Consider the following 18,981-nt stretch of genomic DNA (forward strand, 5'->3'; position numbering starts at 1 on the left):
CGTATCATCTTCAGAAATACAATCCTAAACTGCTGGCACAGTAGGCCTGATGTTTGTGAGAACAGAAGAGGTTTCCTTTGATGCATCTCTGAGCAGTTTCACATACTTGAGCACCTGGAAATCAAAATCTCTTAGTTCTCTGAACACTGTTTCTGGTAATTTAGAAAAGTCATTGGATGGCCAGTTAGTCCCAATCTTCTTTTTCTTTCTTTTGTTTTTTCTTCCATTTTCTTTCTTTCTCCCTTTCTTTCTCTCTCTCTCCCTCCCTCCCTTCCCTCTCTATCCCTTGCCTCTCTATCCCTTGCCTCTCTATTCCTTCCTTCCTTCCCTCCTTCCACCCTTTCTTTCTTCCTTCCTTCCCTCCTTCCTTCACTCCCTCCTTCTTTCCTCTCTCTCTCTCTTTTTCTTTTTATTTGCTCTCATCATATCCATTTTCTATCCGCAGTTTTCCATGATTGCTGCCTCCATCAAAACAGAAATTTGGATCAATTAATCTGAGGAACATAAAATATCAGATGCCATGAAGCCTATATTCAAGGGCTTTTAATGACCTCAAAAGATCAAATTGCCAGTACAAGGTTTCTACCTGCTGGCCCTGACATGAACCTCAGGAGGAGGCTTACATTTTTGTAGAAGCTCTAGCCAGTGTGATAACCTCTAACCAGGCTGGATCAAGATATTTGTAGAAGGCACTAAGTTCATAGTAACTCCTCCTGGTAAGTAACTTTGTTCTTTTTATATCCTGTGAATAAAAAACCGAGAGATGCTTTTTAGAAAAAACAATGTAGAATCAACTTAGCATTTGGACAGCAATTTTGCAGCTACTGGTCGCTATATATGAAACAAAACTACTTTGTAAAGGTTTATTTACTTCCCTGCTTGCAAGCAGATTGAAATTCTACTTTTAGAAAATATGTACATAAAAGCATAGATACAGGCCTGAAATTAAAATATTTCTGTGACCTTGTCTGTGATATATTTGTGTAAGTTATTGGTTCAAGATGATATTCATGTAGGTGGCCTTTTAAGTGAGAAACACTTTGATGAAGTACCTGTAGTATTAATAGTGCTCCTTTCTTAATGAATAGTGTTCCTTGCTGTAATAACCCATAAAAACTGTATGATTGCTTTTGATTTCATCTTTAAGAGCAGTGCAAAAAATTTAACTCTTACAGTAGATGACTATAGAACATCAATAAATAAACATATTATTATTACTCTACTTTCTTGGTGGGTAGGCTCAATTTAGTCAAAAACCGAGCTATTGCAGCTCTTGTGATATTGCCTAGAGATGGTCCAGTTTAATGGAATTTGTGAGCTCAGTAAACTATTTCAGTTCCAGAATCCATGAAAAGAAGCTGTCAGCATGGTTTTACATCCTTGTTTTTTCATTTATTGAAGACAGTTTCTATGATGGAAGCTAGAGGTAAAAGGGTACACAAGACACAGTCCCAACACTCAAAAAGCTTGTAGCCTAGTGGATAAGTATTCTAGATTGTGGCTTGATTGAGCCCCATGTATTTTGGCCTGCAGTTGCCAGACACATAGAATGTCGGATTCATGAGCTCTTTTGCATATATTTGTTTAGTGGAAAATTTGATAAAGGGCCCCAAAACCATCTGATTAAAGACAATAATACTATTAGCTAATATTTATTGAGAGTCAGATACCATACTGCCTAGTTTCTGTGCCTTATCTCAATCCTTAAGAGCACTATACAGGAAATTTTCTTATTCCAATTTCACTGATGGGGAAACTGAGGCTTAGAGAGTTCAGTTATTTGCTTACATTCACATGGCTAGTTACTATGCCAAAGTTTGGGACCAAATAGTTCCTTGTTTGTTCCATAATGCATGGTCTATACCATTATATGCTATTAGAAACATTAAGCCATATTTTATTCTGAATATACAGTCTTTTGTAGTCTGACCTTTTAAATAGACTATGTAGTTGAATGTTTAATAGTAATAGCTCATAATTTGTATGACTCCTCATGCAGAAAACACTTCTGCTTCTAATCATGGCATTAAAATTGCCTCTCTTCCCCCCAAGACTTCAAGTAAGTCATGTTGAATATTCATTTATTAAATTCTCACAATGTGATTCTTAGGGTATTTCTATAAACTGCAAGTCCTTTTGTTACCATTCAATTCAGTCTTTCTGTATTGGCATCAAATTTGCTGGAAATATGGAAGCTGGCAGAAGAACGGGAGCAGTTGTACTACATGCAGGACTCAGCTGCAGAACTCAGAGCTGCCTTTGCACTCCGGCTGGGACAGCTGCAGGGAGAGCAAACCAAGCAGGATCCTCTGATGGGCAGCTCAGAATTGTAAGTCCATATCCTGGAACTTGATAGGGTAATTTCAAGTTCAAAGGAACAGTCTTTCAGGAATAAATGGGTTAAAAGATCATCATTAATATTTCACACTCTGTAACAACTCATCTGTTCTAGTATCAGTGAGGACTGAAATCTGGAAAAAACTTATGTTAAAATCAAACCAGATGTCTACCCTTCAATGTGTAGAAATAAAAAAATACCTATAAAATATTGAATATTCATATCTTAAATATTAAAATATATTATGTCTATTTTTGTTCCTCTGTTAAAGTCACAGAAGTAGTAACTGTAAATTACACTCTAGGAAAAGAACTGATATGACACATGAAAACCTTTTAAGAAAAAAGATTTAGAAGTTTCAGGAACATGGTGAGAAAAGGTAAAATTAGACTCTCCTATGCATGTGAGATGGGAAAGACAGACCCAAGCTGTCCAGGCAGAGAGGGGTCAGTTCATCCATTCTTGACTACATTCATATCTAATGTGATTTTACTTGAGATTTATCTTTGTTTAATGTTAGCAGTGTCTATTTATATATATTTATATAAATATTGGAAAAATATGGACACAATTTTAAAAGAGGCACACAGGGAGATTTCTGTAAAAGCTTTTCAGACAGTGTACATGGAGTAACTGGTGGAGCGACAAAGTGTTTGGTCCTGGCACATTGCTCAGGATTACAGGTAAAATATGTTTTAATTCTTCCCTTAAGGTAGGGAGACGAGGTAGGTGATCCAGGAGGGCAGGCTAGGTGCTGGTACTGGCTCAGAATTCTAGGATTTGGTCCCAGTTTGGTCATAAATAACAGTGGGTTACTTGGAGAGGTAGTTGACTCTCTCCTAGTCCTAGGAGGTAGCTGCTGCCTGAGCTAGAATGGAGGAGATTAACAAGGAGCTAACTAGCTAGAGCAACTGGGGGTCCCTACAGGGTGGAGCTGTTAATCCCTTAGGGATTTCTGTGTTGAAACATTTGTAAAGAAATTTGTGTATCTTATTTATTAGATTCCAAAAAATAACCACAGGAAAAGAATGAACAAAAAATTGATAAACTTGCCATTTTGTCTGAAGGCAATTCGTATTAGGTATCGACATATTTAACTGCATAAATGTATCCAGGAATGTCATAAGCTGGGTTTGTTTTTTCCAAATTCAGACTAGTAAATTTGTTCATTCTTCATTAGCCTTAGGGATGAAATTTGGCCCGGATGAGGGAGAACATCTCACAGGGATGTTTCTACCCTATAGAATCTAGTCAAATGTTTTCAAAGAATCTTCACAAGGCTGGGGAAACATTGGAAAAGTGAAAGGAGTGATATATTTTGGTGTCTTTCTGGTTGTGATCATAGGCATGCATGAATTCATAAATTGAAAAGTAACTTTCTAGTTGCATTTCCCCCCCAACTGACTGCAATATAAATTCTAGCAATCTAATTAAATAATGGTGACACAGATGTAATTCATGAGGTCCTGAAATTTTTTTTTTTTAAAGATTTATTTATTTATTTATTTGAGAGAGAGAGAATGAGAGAGAGCACATGAGAGGGGGGAGGGTCAGAGGGAGGAGCAGACTCCCTGCTGAGCAGGGAGCCCGATGTGGGACTCGATCCCGGGACTCCAGGATCATGACCTGAGCCGAAGGCAGTCGCTTAACCAACTGAGCCACCCAGGCGCCCTGAAATTTTTTTTATAGGAGAGTGTGATGCAGAGAAAAATGTGTCCACATTCTGGATGTTTTACTTTCTGTGTAATCATCCTTCAGCCAATAAATTTTGATTCACTGGTTATTGCTCTCTTAACAGTATAGAAATAATACATGCCCATTAGGGAAAAATTGGAAAAGAGAAAAAGTAAAGTATTAAAAATTTATAGTGACACTTATTCTGTTAACATTTGCTATATTTCCATCCATCATTCTGTCAAGGTAACAGCCATCTCACGTGGATGTTGTAGAACTAAATGAAATTAAATATGGTAATATCTACTGCATAGGTTGGGATGTAGTAATTCATTTAAAAAGTCAGTTCTACAAATTCCAATTATCACTCAGTGGAGTTCTTTTTAAATCAGGAGTACAGAAAATGGTATTAATTATGATCTAGTCTACAGGTCACTTAAGAATAATTGGTCAGTATTTGCAGAATACTTTCAATTTCTAAGACTCATTGTTACATGTTTCTAAAAATGAGTAGAATGTAGTAAGCATTACCTCATATATTGTTAACCTCAACATAAGTTGATCTCTCCCTTTTCAGTGGAAACATCTGGATATAAACAAGGGAGATGTTTTACAATTGAATATATAAAATTATACTAATATACATAAAAAGTCAAGTATTCACTTTTTTAATAAAACATTTTATTTTTTATTTATTTGAGAGAGAGGGGACATGCATGCAAGAGAGAGAGAGAGAGAGAGAACAGGAGCTGGGAGGAGAGGCAGACAGAGAAGGAGAAACAAACTCCCAGATGAGCAGTGAGCCCAATGTGGTGGGCTCCATCCAGGATGCTGGGATCATGACCTGAGCCAAAGTCAGATGCTTAACAGACTGAGCCACCCAGGTGCCCCTCAAATATTCACTTTTAATAGTTTATATCTTAATTGGATTATACCTAAAAATTAAAAATTATATTATTACAAATATCACTTGAGAAATACTGTTTTTTTAACCTCATATTTTATTAAAAATTTTGTTCAGATTCTTCACATGCATCTAAAATGTATACTTTAGAGCAAATTTCTGAGTCATCTTAGTTAGGGTCTGAGTGTCTGGGGATACTTTTATGATGATGTCTTTGGATATTTTATTGGAACAGACATTTATCCACTTACAAAATAAAAGCATTTTTTTCATTTATTCTGTCATTCTGTATATGTACAATGTAAGCATAAAGTATAGAGACTTTAGTCCCAGGTAATATTTACCAAATCCATATTAAACTTCTTTTTTTTTTTTTTTTTTACTGGTGCTACCTCTAAACTGGCTTTAGTTGAGTTTATTTCAGGTTGATATCTTGTCCAAGTGCATTGTTCAATCAAAGTAGAGTATTAGAAGAGCATCCTTTAAAATGAGAGATTGCCCAAACTGAAACATAGGGGAAACTCTGTTTTATGAGGCATAATTTTGGGAACAAAAGCTTCATCTTATGTTCTGGCATTTCAGTGTGTTTGAATTCTGAATTCTGAATTCAGTGTGTTTGAATTCTGAATGTTTTGCATTTATATCACAGAGTGGGATTTGCAAATATCTTCTCCCATTTTTCATGTCAACTTTGAGGTAGACCTTACTAAACTATCAAGTTCTGGGGCAGAAAAAGAAACAAGCTCTAATGCAGAAACTATTTCTCATTTATTTATACTGCCTATTTCCAAAATCTATTTGAGGAGACCTAAAATAAAATATGCAAGGACAGTTAAGCAATGAAACAAAGATAGAAGACCAAAAGCACTAAGGAAATGAAAACAGAAGAAAAAAGGCCTGTGATTATCTAGCACGAAGCATAGGGTAAAATTTTATATTCAACGGTAAGGGGAAAATGTAACGGAGTACATACTTTTTATTAACTGAGAAAAAGAAGCACACCTAATTTTCAAATATGTTTTTCCCACCTTAAAATGAGAAAAAGACTTCAATGCATGAATCCTTTAGGAGCAATGTGAAGTGAAAGAGTGAGCAGTGCCTTCCACATCCATTTTAGAAAATGGAAGAAATGGTCTTTAACAAACCTGTTTCATGTTACCACTGCATTATTACTATGGGCACCATGACATTTAATGTCATTCACAGATGATGACCTTCAGCAGACTTGGCAGGCAGGTGAGTGTCTAGTGATCTAACATGACAATAGGAGGCTTGGATGTCAAGGCAACCGGCCATTGATTTAATCATTCCACCATGAAGGCCCACTGTAGATGTCTGAAGCCAAACTTTGGACATGAGCTGGAACAAAGTCAGTTTGAGGTAGAAATTTCTGAGGAGAGCTTGGAATGCTCATAGATTGTGCTGTCGGTTGGGAAAAATGCCATTTGCTTTGGACAGTACAAGTGAATCAGTTCCATGAAGTGACCCCCTATTACTGGGCTTTACTAGCTTCCATTTGATTTTCTTAACACTGGAAAGGCATTGGATAAGATAATACAAGTGATTCCCTAACAATTGTTGTGTGAAAGACACATTTTCAGTGATCATGGTTCAGAGAATTCCAGATATAGTAGAGCAAAGAGAGGTGCAAACAAAGGAATGAATCTTGATGCTCGATTGACATAGGTCCAATTGTTATCCCCAAATACTGCATTCCTATTAGTAAGAGAAGGTTTGGTCTCATGAGATTAAAATGTGATGTTGGAGTGCAAAGTCATCACAAACAAATTGCTAATAATAATGGTAATGATAATTATAATTATAATCTCTCATTTTCATAGCATGTTTAGATGTGGAAATCTTAGGAGAGATTTGATACCAATCCTTCCAGTAAAGGTCAGCATAGCCAACATTGTGCAAACACTGTAATAGGATCTGCCCTTGTGTCTGTGTGGACTTGCATGAAGTGCTCATGCACAACATGTGTAATTGTCTTGAAAGCGTTTGGCCCAAGAACAAACTTGATCATGATAGATAAGTTGTGTGAGTTGACACATTGCCTTTTCTGATGGTAAAACGGTGTTGCCCCATTTTTAACCTAAAGGGAGAATTGGATCCAGTATGGAGAGTGGTTTGTAGCCAACTGTATTGACAGAGCAGAAATTCTCCAGAGGATTCAGCTCTACTTCTAACCACTCTAGTGGAAAGTTACCTTACTGTCCACTGATATACAAAACCCTTGAATTTAGAGGTATTTGTTTAAGGGACTTTTCCCTCATTTGGCACAAATTTTTTTTTTTTGGTATTTTTAAGTTTCGTATGTACTTAAATCTTAATCCTTTATCTTAATTGATATCATGTCTAACAGTAACAAGTTGGGCTTCACACTGGTATTTAGTAGAAAAACAATTAAAATTTTAAATTTTATTTAGAAAATGCTTTGGAATATAGTTAGGGATACAGTTAGTACTTTTATAATGTTGTTGGTTTTTTTTTAAGATTTTATTTATTTGATAGAGAGAGACACAGTGAGAGAGGGAACACAAGCAGGGGGAGTGAGAGAGGGAGAAGCAGGTTTCCTGTGGAGCAGGGAGCCCGATGCGGGGCTTGATCCCAGGACTCTGGGATCATGACCTGAGCCGAAGGCAGACGCTTAATGACTGAGCCACCCAGGCGCCCCAGTACTTTTAAATATATTTAGAAATGTCATAAATTTGAAATTCATATTTACATAAGAAATAGTTTTAAGTATTTTTTAATAAAAATGAGAAAAATAAAAGAGGAATTTTGAATCAATATTAATATGCAGATCTGAAATACCATACTTAATTGAAAATGTCATTGCATTTTGTTAATTTATATAGAATTCATACTGCTTCATAGTCATCAAATATATACAACTCAGGCAATTTACCTGAAAATTTTTTTGATTATGAATATTATAAATGTATTGGGAAAATTTATTTATTTTGTAAAATGGTTTCTGTTTTATAAATTAATGAAATGATTGTGGCCATAAAAAACACTCTTAATAAGTTTTAAAAAGAATGTTGTAGAGCACCTGGGTGGCTCTCCGATTAAGCATCTGGTCATGATCTCAGAGTAGTGGGATTGAGCCTTGAACTCCATGTTGGGCTCCAGGCTGAGCGTGGAGCCTGCTCAGGATTCTTACTCTCCTTCTTGTTCTGCCTCTCCCTCACCACTCTCTCTCTAAAATAAATAAATAAAATCCTTAAAAAAAAAAAAAAGGAATAGTAGGGTGCCTGGGTGGCTCAGTCGTTAAGCATCTGCCTTCGGCTCAGGTCATGATCTCAGGGTCCTGGGACTGAGTCCCACATTGGGCTCCCTGCTCAGCGGGAAGCCTGCTTCTCCCTCTCCCACTCCACCTGCTTGTGTTCCCTCTCTTGCTGTGTCTCTCTCTGTCAAATAAATAAAATCTTTTTAAAAAATGGTAAAAAAAAAAAAAGCATGTAATATAATTCCATAAAATATAGGCACCGATCATATATAATCAATAATACTATTTAATGCTCAGTTAACTATCACATTGAGAAAGTTATGGAAGTTCAAGATACCTTCTATTCTGAAAAGAATGAAACTTCAGGGCTCTAGCTAAGTAAAAGTGATAGGAGGTAAGCATAATGTCTTGCCATCCCGATTTTTCCAACTCATGATTTGATTTTCAAGTTCCTTACTATGATGAATCAGAAGTATTCCTATGAAAAACTGAACTTTTTAAGATGAAAACTAGATTCTTTAATGTATTGACTAGAGGCAAAAATTCTGTAAATACCGTGTACTCTGAAAAATAAATCTTGCTTTATATAACATGTTTTTTAAATTAAAGACAAAATATATGGTTGAGGAAATATACTGTCTTACTCTTCTTTTTTAAAAGACTTTATTTATTTATTTGACAGAGAGATAGAGCCAGAGAGCACAAGTGGAGAGAATGGCAGAGGGAGAGGGAGAAGCAGGCTCCCCACTTGAGCAGGGAGCTGAAAGCAGGGCTCGATCCCAGGACCCCGGGATCATGACCTGAGCTGAAGGCAGACGCTTAACCATCTGAGCCACCCAGGCACCCCATACACTGTCTTACTCTTATAATCAGTAAAATACTATTTGCACTATAAGGAAGATGTACAAACTTAAAACAAGTGCATTATGACCTAATATTTATTTATACCATAAATAAAAAAGTCATCATTGCTTGCTTACTCATTGAGTATAAAAATCAGGAGCTTTGGTGCACAAGCAAAAATTCTGAAGAATTTTTTTTCCTTTCTTCTCAAAGGAGAAACCTATTCATTTTTATCTTAGGAAATGGCCCATGAAATTATTATTCTAACTCCAAACAACTGGAAAGAGAAAATTAGTAAACAATTTGTGTTTCAGTTGGAACTCAAATTGGAAAGAATTCTATTTATAATTTGAATCATCAATTAATAATAATGTATAACCAAGGAATATTCCATCCAGCCTTCAAGTGACATGCCCTTGAAAACCATGATGTTTCATTATATAATTTGACATTATGTCTGCAAAAAACCCAGACTATAACTGTTAACATGACACCATTAGATGATATAACTTTGTTCAGCAGGTGAAATGAAAGAAAATTGAGGGGTACTACAAGTTCAGCAGGCTTGTAGGGCAGATTCAGATTTGGGGAGAGATGATAAGGGTCAAATATGGTGTCTTCTTAGACAAGGTATCTTCAAATGAAATTCCAATATAAAATGTACTTTTAGTGAACATTTCCTGAAGCAAAACAAAATTCTGACCACTGCATTACTTGATTGGGTTACTATATGAAAATTTCTGAAAATAATCAATAATTTTTTTTAAATAGAAGTTTTGGCAATATGGCCATTTTATTTCTAAATTTCAGGCATTGTAAATAATTTGGAGGTGCAGCATTAAACATTGCCCTACTCAAATTCATGCAGTGGTTCAGATGTGAGAATGAGATGTTCTATAGAATCAGAAATCAAGAAGAATTCCAGTATCAGAAATGCGCATGAGATCCCTATTTGTAAATAAAAGGTCAACTTGATAGATTCCCACTCAAACAAGTGAGTGTGTATTGTTTAAAAAAATTCCATGATTTGATCCAGGGCTTTTCACTTAATAGCTGTGACTTTGGGCAAGTTACATAACCTCTAGACCCTCTTTTCCCAAGGAAATTAAGAAAATAAGCACCTCATAATCTTCTGTGGATGAAAAGCCACAGTAAGCACTAATTCTATAGCAACTTTCTTTCCTTTTATTATGTGCTGGGTGTTTCCAAACCCCACAATGTTTGTGTTTCTCTAATTATGTTTTTTTAAGATTTTATTTATTTATTTGACAGAGAGAGAGAGCACAAGTAGGCAGCGAGGCAGGCGGAGAGAGAGGGAGAAGCAGGCTCCCTGCTGAGCAGAGAGACTGATGCAGGGCTCCATCCCAGGAGCCTGGAATCATGACCTGATTCGAAGGCACACGCTTAACTGACTGAGTCACCCAGGCACCCTCCAATCATGGTTTAATTGTTATTCCTTTTTCTCCAACAGATAAAAGTCCTGATGAAGACATTTACCCCAAGCCCACAATTTTTCTTCCTTCAGTTGCTGAAATAAAAATCCATAAGGCTGGAACATACCTTTGTCTTCTTGAGGATTTTTTCCCTGACATTATCAAGATAGATTGGCAAGAAAAGGATGGCAAAACAATTCTGAAATCCCAGCAGGGAGACACTATGAAGACTAAGGACACATACATGAAATTCAGCTGGCTGACTGTGACTGAAGCATCAATGGATAAAGAACACAAATGTATCGTCAACCATGAGAGTGATAAAACAAAGGTTAATCAAGAGATTCTTTTTCCTTCAATAAACAAAGGTATGTGCATATAAACATGAATATAACCTCCTAGAACCCTTTGTTTCAAAGGGAAAACCTTCCCTTTTCTGTCAAGTATTAATGAAAACAAGCAAATAGAAAATTTTTGCTAATGTTGTTGCCTTTAATGAAAGCATAAATGTCCTGCAATTTTCCCACAGAATTAAACTAGTATGGGCTTTGAGGGCACCTGGGTGGCTCACTTGGTTGTGCATGACTCCTCATTCAGCTCAGGTCATGATCTCAGGGTCTTGAGATCAAGCCCGGTGTCAGGCCCCATGCTCAGCATGGAGTCTGCTTGAGGTTGTCTCCCTCTGTCCCTTCCCCCTGTGCTCTCTATCTCTTGAAATAAATAATAAATCTTTTTTAAAAAAACAGTATGGCCTATGGAACATACAGAGAAAAAAAGAAAGACAAATTCACTTAGCCTTTCTCACCTCAGTTTCATCATCAAAAATATTAATGTCACAGTGATGTTTTTTATAGCCATTTCATGGATTAAATGAAACAATATACGTGAAAGCACCTAGCAACTTCACATACAAGAAATTCTCAGAGAGTCCAATTTTGATGGTTTTACTTGATCAGGAAATAAGAACATTATGTATCTTTCAACAATGTTTTTCTGAGCATCACAATCCTTCTCACTTCAATCTTGCTCTACTCAAAGTATGACCCATAAACAATGAGTTATAGGGGAAAAATGCTGTTCATTTGATGGAGCCGAATCATAGCTCAACCAGAATAGTAATTAGGCTACTGAGACCTTAGTATGGTCTTGAGTTTTTCAGATTTGAATTTTATATATCAGCAAAAAGTGAAGTATAGTAAGTAAAGACTGGGTGAGGATTGTGTGTATAAAGGTTCTTTGAAACTACACAATGAATGTATTTCTTACCATTGGTAAAGCTACTCAGCAAACATTATTGCAGTCCTAGTGTGTGCCAGGCCTGGTAGGCATGCAGGATGAACTACTGTCCCAAGGAGGATCACTACAGTAGAGAGAATACACTTTTCCTAATCACTCAGTGTCACTCATATTTCAGGCATAATTCAGGCATGGTGTCCCAAAGGAACCCAATTGGTGCAGATGCTGGACATATTTAGATAGTGTGGGTGGATGGCTAAAGTGCCCTGGCCCTGCTGTGATCGAATAACTCACTAGACTCAGAAATCAAGTCCTGGCGTTAACATCACAGACCAAGGCCCCAGAGGGCCCATAAGAAGGAACAAGTTTGTACTTTTCTCTGTGGTTCACAAGCACTTTTTAAGCAGTGGGGAACAAGCACATAAGAAGACCTGTGAAGAGCTTTCTATATACAAGTTTACATTTCTGAAGTAAGTCTTTGTGTTCTTAGAGTGTTGGAAAAAACCCACTTAGTTTAAGCCTCAAGTCACTAAACCAAGACTTAATCCCTAACATGAGTGCAATTTAACCCCCCAAAAGAGTAACTTTTAGCCAGTCAACATGGGAATTTCTTGGTCAGCACCATGAAACACCCCTTTCCTTCCCCTCCAGAGGGTGACCTTGCCTAAAACAATAGATTCTTTGAATTTTCTTTTTTCCTGCTTCCTCTCTATTGTTAAAACCTTTTCCTTTCCTGTAATCCTTTTGAGCTCCCCTCTACTTGCTAGGTGGGATGCTGTGTGATTCATTAATTGACTGATTAATAGCACCATTAGATCTTTAACATTTACTTAGTTGAATTTTTGTTCTTTAACAGATTTGGTGGCAGCGATGGAATCCGAAGTGGACTCCCAGGGGCCTTCAGAGACAAAGCAAAACACAGAGGTGGTAACTGTGAGCCCTTTGAGTTCACAATCCTTCTCACCTGTTCCAGGGGCTGTGGGTGAGTTTTTCTTGGTTCTAAGCTCCATTCTCTTTGTGTACAAACTCCTAATCTAACTGACTTTGCTTTGCAGGGCAAGCCAGCTTGGGCTGGCAGAGTGTTATGCTAGCATGTTTGTCTGGAGCTCTGTTGAGCTGGTATATTTGCCCAGAGTCTAACTGAACTGGCAGAAGGGTTGGCTCACAGCCAAGCCCCTAACCTTTCAGACCAAGTTCCCCAGGTGGAAACCTCAGTAAGTTTCCAGGAGAATTGGTGGTGGTGCACACAGAGTCTTCCTGTGGTCAAAACTCAGTAACATCTCTTACTGTCCGTACACTAATGTGCACATAATTTTAGTCTTCAGTGTAGATAAAGGCTACTGCCAACAGAGGAACAGGAAGGTGGAAAAAGCCACAGAAATTGGTGGGCACGAGTCAAGCATTTAGAGATTGTAAGAGCATTTGCTACCTGAAGCATTTGCTACCTCAAGAACACTCCCTTGATTGTATGAGTTGGTCAGGAAATGGGTTGTATCAGCACTAGGTACCCATCAACCTCAAGAAAACTCCTGTGCAAGGAGCTACACTATAAAACACAAAATTCTCAATACCAGACACATCCCTTTTAGGTGTTTTTTGGCTCTGAGAAGCTCAAATTCTTTTTTTTTTTAATGAATGCCAGAAAAATGGTATACTATTTTTATTTTTTTAATTTTTAAAATTTTATTATGTTAGTCACCGTACACTACATCATTAGTTTTTGATGTGGTGATCCATGATCCATTGTTTTTGTATAACACCCAGTGCCCAAATTCTTAACTAATGGTATCGTTAAATTCTAAAGAGATTAGCTCACCACTCTCTGATATACCTGTTTATTTTTCTTTTTTTAATTTTTAAATATTATTTATTATTTTTTTCTGATATATCTGTTTATTTTTCACCTAAGAACTACAGTCCCAGATTAAAGATATGTAGCAAAATTGCAAAATCTTTATTTTTAAAGATTTTATTTTATTTATTGGAGAGAGAGATAACGAGTTGGGGGGCAGAGAAAGAAGGAAAAGCAGACTTCCCGCTGAGCTGGGAATCTGATGCAGGACTGGATCCCAGCAACCTGGGATCAGGACCTGAGCTGAGGCAGATGCTTAACTGACTGAGCTACCCAGGTGAGCCCAAAGTTGCAAAATCATAAAAGCTTCTTTTGTGTCTTGAGGAACTGGCTTGGTAACCATCACGTTGGAGACCCCAAATGTATATAACAGTTTACCATCAATGTCTAACCTGTCAGATCCATAGTCCTGGAAAAACTGTTTACTCTCCGGAGGCTTCATGCCTCCTCCCTCTGGACTCTTTGAACATCTGCAGTTGGATTTCATTCCACTGCCACTTAGTGTGGGTTGTCAATATTCCCTTGTCATTGTGTGTATATTTTCTGCCTTTCCCTGATGCCTGCACTGTGGTAAGGACACTGTTAAAAATGGGTTTCCCCCTTGGGGCACACCTTCTGTGATCTCCAATGACCAGGGCACCTACTTCACTGGGCAAATCATAGGAGCCTTTAGGAAAATCTTGCAACCTTCCTGGAATTGTCTCAGTATACAACCTTCTGCTCATCCTTTGTGTCGCCTGTTAGTCTGACCAGCTAGTGTAAGTCTCCAATGTCTGATGCTCAAGCCTGTCATCACCAGGTTATGGAAGCCTTCCTAGTTCACAATTAAAAGGATTCTCTCAGTCACAGGTTGCAGCCTGGTGATTAGGTACTTTAGACACAACATCAGAGGAAGACAGCCCTCGACATCCCAGTAGATGAGGGACCTTACCAAGTGCTCCTGCTGTAAAACTAAACAGTGTGGAGGTTCCTCAAAAAATTAAAAATAGAGCTACCCTATGACCCAGCAATTGCACTCCTGGGTATTTACCCCAAAGACACAGATATAGTGAAAAGAAGGGCCATATGCACTCCAATGTTTATAGCAACAATGTCCGCAATAGCCAAACTGTGGAAAGAGCCGAGATGCCCTTCAACAGACGAATGGATAAAGAAGATGTGGTCCATATATACAATGGAATATTACTCAGCCATCAGAAAGGATGAATACCCAACTTTTACAACAACATGGGTGGAACTGGAGGAGATTATGCTAAGTGAAATAAGTCAAACAGAGAAAGTCAATTATCATATGGTTTCACTTATTTGTGGAACATAAGGAATAGCATGGAGGACATTAGGAGAAGGAAGGGAAAAATGAAGAGGGGGAATTCGGAGGGGGAGATGAACCATGAGAGACTATGGACCCTGAGAAACAAACTGAGGGTTTTAGAGGGGAGGGGATGGGGGGATGGGTTAGCCCAGTGATGGGTATTAAGGAGGGCATGTATTGCATGGAGCACTGGGAGTTATACAGAAACAATGAATCATGGAACACTACATCAAAAACTAATGATGTAGTGTATGGTGACTAACATAACATAATACAATTAAATTAAATAAAAAAAACAAAATCTAAATGTTGAACCTTGTACACATCCCACAGCTACAGAAGTCTCCACCTGACACCTGGTCCTGCCCAGACATAGAGTTTCTGAATCAATTTAGAGTAAGAAAAGTAGCTGACATCCAAACAGACTGCTTTCACCTAAACAGGGGTTCAAGACTTCATACTTTAACTAAATATGAAATCCTTTCTCCCTCTTTTCTTTTACTCTGGCAATAGCCTATATTTCCCTGGTCATTGCCAAGGGGGTTAACCTCTGGAATTTAGAGCAATATTTTATTTCAGGCTAGCAGAAAATCTAACCCTAGTCCTAATTTTTCTCAAGGTAAATAAGACATCTCATTGGTTGACTCCCCTAAAGATATATCCTAAGTTAGTAGGACTACCAAGAAGCCACCAGGATTCACTCTTTTGGCTGGCCCTACTTCCCTGGTTAGGGATAGCTGGAAATGAGGTATGATCAAGACTTTCTCCTCCATTCTTAAAATTGTTGCAGAATCCCTCCGAAAGCAACGGGTACCCCATAAAAATCCTTAGACTCTGACCAAAGCAGTTCTTGAAAGTAAGATAGCCCTTGATTATGACTCAGCTGAGCAAGGCTGGATCTGTGCTGTAGGCAGCACCATGTGCTATACTCAGATGAACACTATTGGGGAAGTTAAAACCCAATAAGATCAGATCAGGGTGCAAACCACTTGGCTTAACAGAGTGACTTCTTCAGCAGGGTCTTTCTTACTTATTTGACTTTAATTGCTTTGAGTCTTGAGACCATGGCATCAAATAGCACTCCAAATATGGGGAATTATCCTGTTTATAGGCATCATAGCAATCTGCCTGGTGTTTTATGTTCTCTCAAAAGCTTGGCATGCAAATTCAAAGCCAGTAATCTCTAAGCAAATGATCTTTTTAAGACTGGAACATCACAAAGAATGAAGAGAATGACCAACTCAAAAATTGTAAAACCAAAGTGGTAACCTGGGAACATCACAAGGGTTAAGCAAAAAGGTCAAGACCTGTGAATATCACCTAGAGTAACAACAGAAACTGTGAGAACTTCAGAGCAGTTGCTGAGAGTGGTGTTAATGCCTTCCATTTTGATCCTATCTCTCAGTTAAGCTAAGAGTTTGATCAAAAGGCAGGGTTGTTAAAAAGGAAAACCACAGGCTCAAAATGTACTCATTTAGTTTAAGACCACAAGTCAGTAAACCATGTCTTCAGACCTACCCAAGTGCCGTTTCAACACCCAAAACTGCAACCTTTAACCTGTGGACATGGGAATTTCCAAGTCAGCACTAGGAACTTACTCACTGAATCTACTGAATTACACAGAATCAGACCAAACATTTCGGGAATTGTGGGGCTCAAATTAGTAATGGCTGTCCTCTCTGTTGACTAACTGTTATCTATTTATCATCTGTCTATCTACCTATCTATCATCCATCTATCTATCATCTATCTATCATCATCTATCTATCATCATTTATCTGTCATCTATCTATCATCTATCCACAACCCAGACAATGTCAAAGAAGGATATGAACAATTCAGTAATACATGTTCTCATTTCTTTTAGAGCTCACTGTTATTGACTCCACAAAAGATTCTCTGAATGATGAAAACAGTAAGTTTTTGTCTATGTTTGCCTTTATGTTATGCTATAGCATTTTTTCCACCTGATCAACATAACTGTTGAACTTCCCTGGCTTCAGGGAGAAACTTCAGAACGGCTGAATCTTGCAAAATAGATTGAGTGATATTTAAAGTCAATCCATCATTTCTCAGGAGTGTTCTTCACACAGTAAATGCAGGTTTGGGTGTGAGAGGACTATAAATTAGGGGTGCAGCGATGTGCTCTGAATTCTTTCAACAATGGACTTCATTCACTTCTGTGACCTTTGTTTCTACTGACTGAGGAAAACATGATATCAAGTTGCTTCTAGGTATTTTTAAGTCTTTGTTCTTGCTGGTGGTTAATAACATGAACTGACACTGAGAGCTTCTTGTACGGAAGGTGTTTTGCTGCCCTGTAAGTGCGTTTTGTTTAATTCCCTTAAGAGTCACTGCCAAGTTTATTCCCATTTTACACATGAAGGCAATGAACAGAAATTATTTAAGTCTCCATGCTACACAGTGAGATCGATGGCTTCATCCCAGACCATCTGAATCAAGAGTTCATATACTTCCTTAGTTTTTATCCTTCCTGAAATCCCAAAGCCAAGGCCCTGAGACAGGTGCACACAGGAGAGGATGTGAGTCCTGGGTTTCAACTGTCACAGACTGGACTTAAACTCCATTCTTTTAATTATCAGCTGCATGAGTATGGGTAAACTATTTACATTTTTTTGAACGCACCAAAAATGACACAAATACCACCTAATTCAGTTATAGAAGATATTACATGGCATATGTAGAATGTAGAATGCATAGGCATCTCATTTAGCTGCTACATCATAAGTACTAGCTCCTGGCTCTTTCTCCCCATTTGAACAAAGGTAATGATGAAGAGCATTGGTTCTAGCCCTGCTGATCCACCCTCCATGTTCAATATCAAGGGACTTCTTGACTCTAATCATCATCATCATCATCATCATCATCATCATCATCTTCTTCATTATCATCTTCATCCCACTTTATAGTTTTGCTTAATCATTTTGAAGTTGTTGGTATTTATTGCACGTGGAGATGCAGAATTACAGACCAGCTGCGAAAGTCTTCTTAAATGCTGTGTTGCAGGGATTGAAATCTGGATTCTAGTATTTACTAGTTGCATGAAATCAGGCAAATGGCTTCTCTCTCTGCCCAGTTTATTTGTAAAATGGGAATGAAAATTATAATCTCATAGGTTATTGGAAAATTAAATAAGATTTAAGCTTTGCACACAAAGTTCTCAAAATAAGTGACATTTAGTTTGTACTTAATGGATAGTGCCTCTTATTCTTACTTAGAGACACAGTGGGGTTGAAGAAATGCTAAAAGATATTTATCACCAATGCCTTTTTTCCCATTGGATTCATTCATTATAAACACAACTTTACTTTTTAATACCTTGGAAATTCTAAGTGAATTGACCTGCAAACTGGGTTCTGAGTTGTCTCAGTGGTGGTAGTGGTGGTGGTGATGGTGATGTAGGTGTTTACTATCCATTGTGCTGGTGTGAGTGTCACTTCAACTAAGTCATCAGAAATGTATACTGTCACCTCTCTCCCATTAATAAGTCCTAGCCTTTCAAAACAACACATGAAATTAATAAAATGCTTCTTTCAGACACTCTGCAGCTGCAACTCATGAACACCTCTGCCTATTACACCTACCTCCTCCTCCTTGTGAAGAGCCTGGTCTACTCCACCATCATCGCCATCTGTCTGCTTGGGAGACCAGCACTCTATGGCAATGGAAAGAGTTCCTAACACATGGTGGCACCAAAGTTCCACTTCTTCCCACTGGCTATTGTCCCTAAAAGTGTCTGCTAGTGATCTAGTGTGGCTCCTTTCTGAGATTGGGTTATTTCAGTTCACATGTGTCTTTTTCTACTGTGTCATTACTGAAGAACATGTTTACAAATCACTGGGAAAACAGAAACTTTCACTCTACAGCAAGAACAAATGCTGCCATGACTCAGGGGTGAGACCGGGGGGTCACAGGGGCTTTAGCACCACTCTCTCCTTAATGTCCACCAGCTCCTCAGCCACCCAGTCCCCATGCCTCTGAGTACAGAAGCATGCAGTCCCTTGGATGATTACCTGGAAGCCTTTTATTTTACATACCTGGAAGCCACCATCTTGCTACCTGAAGCTTGTACTGTTTTTCATAATGGGCACAATAAAAGAAATCAAAAATCTACTTTTGCTTCTGTGTTC

The 18,981-nt window shown here is 37.9% G+C and overlaps 1 pseudogene; it reads left to right on the forward strand.

The window, feature by feature from the left end:
* The window catches only part of LOC110574299, a 56,987-nt pseudogene extending 38,456 nt beyond the window's left edge, over positions 1 to 18,531 (forward strand).
* Positions 18,532 to 18,981: the final 450 nt, after the last annotated feature.

Source organism: Neomonachus schauinslandi, chromosome 12 (assembly GCF_002201575.2).
Source record: "Neomonachus schauinslandi chromosome 12, ASM220157v2, whole genome shotgun sequence".
Lineage (NCBI taxonomy): Eukaryota > Metazoa > Chordata > Mammalia > Carnivora > Phocidae > Neomonachus > Neomonachus schauinslandi.